Source organism: Empidonax traillii, unplaced genomic scaffold (assembly GCF_003031625.1).
Source record: "Empidonax traillii isolate 1590-97213 ecotype Southwest subspecies unplaced genomic scaffold, ASM303162v1 scaffold976:size221650, whole genome shotgun sequence".
NCBI lineage: Eukaryota > Metazoa > Chordata > Aves > Passeriformes > Tyrannidae > Empidonax > Empidonax traillii.
Window position 1 is genome coordinate 24,771 of NW_020956169.1, and position 4,222 is coordinate 28,992.

General features: G+C 47.3%; 1 non-coding gene across 1 annotated transcript; it reads left to right on the forward strand.

Annotated features, from left to right (window-relative positions):
* The first annotated feature begins 3,485 nt into the window (after nucleotides 1-3,485).
* TRNAK-CUU lies at nucleotides 3,486-3,558 on the forward strand. The gene has a single exon. It is a non-coding gene; the product is annotated as a tRNA-Lys (tRNA).
* The last annotated feature ends 664 nt before the right edge of the window (nucleotides 3,559-4,222 follow it).

The following is a 4,222-nucleotide window of genomic DNA, read 5'->3' on the forward strand; positions in this document are numbered from 1 at the left end:
TTTTATTCTCTTCATCCAGAATATTACATCTTGTTCTCACACAGCTGCACTCACACACTGTCCCTGTAGAATCTTACATACTAACACTATTCTTAGCTCTATTATCTATATTTACCACTAGTCTTCACATATGATTGGATGTTCACCTCTTATTTACATTCTTTTCCATGTTGCTAGGCTCTGCGGCCTTGCTGCATCCTCCGACAATTCCCCCTTTTTTGTATTTGTGCCACAAAAATTGCCTGGGTCGTCCTTTGCAGGGCCCTTCGCAAATACGGCACCAAACTTGGCAACATCAGCAGCACAACTACAACAATAGACAACAGAAGCAAACCTGTCTTGATTGTAGGCAAAAGCCATCCTGATAGTCCCCATTTACCAACAGACCATTTAGCCAATTCTGACCAGCATTAACCTGCAATTCTTCGATACTTGTTTCCAATCATTGAAGGCTAGCATGCATCAACTTACCATAATTAAATCTATATAACACATCCTCTTTAAATCTTAACACTTATAAAGTATTTTGGGTTCACACACATAGATATCTATGCAGTTTTTTTCACTCATACAGCTTTTTTCCCAGTCATTCAGAAGGTGACCACCACAATCACTCCTCATTCACACATAGCTGGGATTTTTATTATAGTTTTACATTTCAACCACACATCTCAGATTCCAAGTATTACTAGTTGTGTGCTTCCCAGTCTGCCATCTCTGGTAGTCATGTTCAGCAACTCCACCTGTCCTGAAGAGGAATCAATACAAGGAACAAAAAAGTTTAACAAACCTAAATGAGATCTACTCTTGATCCAGCACCTGTTCCTGTGCATGCATTCTCCTCCCCCCTTTTTTGTTTTGAAAATATGTTTGGTGTGTAAAACGCTTTCTTGATAATAACTTGCCACATGAGTGAGCTAGCCCTGCTTTAGAATACCAAAAGCTATGCGGCAAAACAAAAATAATATTAGGTGAACTGAAAGAAGACAAGAAAATCATGTGTGTACACTTTAAATTCCCAACTGAAATGTACCTTAACCTAATGCCAGGAAGGGGGAAAAGAAAAGAAGGAAGGTGCAATTTGGAATTACAAAATCACAGTAATCAAGTAAGTAACCAGGACCTATCATAGATCTCTTAAACTCCTAATTATTCCTCAGTAAGTTCCACTTCTCTGTCAACTGTGACAAACTCAGTGAAAAGCACCACCAGCACTAACAGTCATGCATATGGAAGTTCTCTTCAAAGTTCCCTTTTTCCCTCTATTTTTTTTTTTTTTTAATTATCAGCTGCAGTTTTAGCAGCTTTGTCACACTGCAACACTACAAGTGCCGAGCCTTGGGTCCTCTGGGACCCCCTCAACGCAGGCGGCGGCCCCTGATGGTGTCAGGGGGCGGCCCGCCCCGCCCTTACTGGGAGCCCGCAGTGCCCCAGCTCTGCAGCTGCCGCGCAGTTCCATCAACAGCGGCTCCACCTTCGGTCTGTTCCCAGCACGGTGCTGCGTGGGCGTCCCGCTCTGTGCCGGTCGTGCTGTCTCCGTGCTCTCTGGATGTTGGTATGCAGTCACCTCTCAACTTCTCTCCGTCTGCCTCTTCTATCCGTTTGCACTGTTAACAAAAAGCTTACAAACCGTTGCTATTAATAGTTCAGTCAGTTTTAGGTTGTTATCGTCGCAGATACAGATGAGAGCAGTCAGACAATTTTGCAGAGGGTCCATGTGAGGAAAAAATGAGAACTCAGCCACAAGACCGGAGCTGGTCCGGCCGGTGTTCCACAGCAGGTCTCGAACCTGTGGCCCTAGGATTCTCAGTCCCATGTTGTACCGACTGAACTATCCAGGCTCTATTAGAGGTAACCGCGCTCCCTTCAACCTAGGGAGGCTTCTGTCAAGTCTTAAAGCAGCTTTGCTTCCGAGTCTTAGAGTAAAATCTTTACCCCATGTCTTCCATCCGTGAGTGACTGTTGTGAGGAAACTATAACTTGCAAAGCAAACATATTTTTGCCTCTCGTTTAAGTTCATTAACATTGTTAAAAGTTCAAAGAATGTTGTGGGCTGGCTTTATAGTTGCCATCCTTTGTAGAGTGGCACAGCGCGGAGGGGGAAGGGGGGGGGGGTGGGGGCTCCGGGTCTCTGCCTGTGTCTTCCAGCAGCCCTCCATCTTGCCTCGCCCCTCCGGCTCAGCCCGTCTTTAGCCCACACTCCAGGGAGGGGAAGGGGGGGGGGGAGAGACGGTTTCAATCATGAGCTGAGGCGGCCCCGACCCCGATCCCAGCTCCGGCTCGGCTCTGCTGAACCGGGTCGCCCCACCCCGCGAGTCCTTGTCATGCAGCGCTGCTAGTCCTTGTTGCCACTTTGCAGTGCCCCCCCTCGCCCTGTGCTGCCGCAAACCCCACGCAGAACTGCCGTTTCTTTGAACTTCACATTGTGAGCGGTCATCATCATCGTCACGCTGTCTAAGCAGCGCATTTCAAGCGCCAACCATGTGCTTCCCTCGGGACTCCGGTCCCATCACGCCCTAAAGTTCCCAGTGGCTCACCTGCCTCAGATGTCAAGAAATCTCGGATTCAGACCTGCTTTTGGCAGCCACCGCACTGCTCTCAGCTACACCGGGCTTCGTCCTTGCCGCACATCGCCCTGCGGCTCCAATTCCTCTCAATTCCTCAGGGAATTATCTCCGATCCCTCGACTTCGTCTTCATCGCACTTCTAACTGCGACCTCAATTCCTCAGGGAATTATTGACAGGGATCAAGTCCATTTTGACTCCAGATCAGGGTGGTAGTCTCGTCAGTATTAGTCGTCGTCCCTCGTGGTCTGTAACACTCGGAGGTCACCATTTGTCGTTGTTTGTGAGGACGGCCATGCAAATAAAACTGGGCACCTGATGATGATGGCCTAAATTCAGCTTTTATTCTCTTCATCCAGAATATTACATCTTGTTCTCACACAGCTGCACTCACACTCTGTGTGTAGAATCTTACATACTAACACTATTCTTAGTTCTGTTATCTATATTTACCACTAGTCTTCACATATGATTGGATGTTCACCTCTTATTTACATTCTTTTCCATGTTGCTAGGCTCTGCAGCCTTGCTGCATCCTCCGACACAGAGCACCCCTCCCTTCCCCCCTGCACCACGCTACAAAGGAAGGCATTTGAACATCACTATGCCAATGTAAACACAGTCGCTATGACAACCATTCACTCTGGAATTCCGTAAAGCCCGCCCACAACATTCTTTGAACTTTTAACAATGTTAATGAAATTGAACAAGAGGCAAAAATATGTTTGCTTTGCAAGTTATAGTTTCCTCACAACAGTCACTCACAGATGGAAGACACGGAGTCAAACACTGCTACTCTAAGACTCGAAAACAAAGCTGCTGTGAGAGTTGAAGGGACATCTTGTTGGCGGTGCTGGTCCAGGTTTTCTTTCCAGGGACGGCAGGGGGGATATGGTCGCCTTCAATAGAGGAGGGCGGGAGCCCAGCTAGCTCAGTCGGTAGAGCATGGGACTCTTCATCCCAGGGTTGTGGGTTCAAGCCCCACGTTGGACTCGCTGGAATGGTGGGCAGACCAGATATGGTCCCGAGGCTGAACCTGTCATTTTTTCCCCTGCCCCACACAGTCCCTCTGCTCCCTGACAGGATCGGGCCCCACCGCCTGCGGTGAAGAGGGTCCGGGAGGACCCGGAGCTGCAGTACTCAACAGTTATAATATTGCCAACACAGCTTTCTCAACAGCGTGGCAAAGCTGCCGGATCTGCAGCTGCTAAACTAGAAGATAAAAAGAAAAAAAAAAAAAAGGGGAGCTTTGAAGAAAATTTCCATGTCCGTGACTGGTGGTGCTGTTCACTGAATTTGTCACAGTTGACAGAGAACCGGAACTTGCTGAGGAATAGTTAAGAGTTTAGGAGATCTGTTAATTGTCCTAGTTACTGAGGTTTTGTAATTGCAAATTACACCTTCCTTCTTTTCTTTTCCCCCTTCCTGGCATTATGTTAAGGTACATTTCAGGTGGTGTTGCAGTTTGGTCAAGGCTTGTCTGGAGCATAGGCCTGAAAAGGCCCCTGCCAGAAACAAGTCAGGGCTTGTCAGAGCTAAGTTGGGACTGGTTAGACATTAAGGCTGTGCTGACCAAAAAGAAACAATAAGTCAAGCAGAACCGGAGACAAGAAAATTTGCAACTAGAGATAGGATGTAATCTGGTGGTGGGATTTAA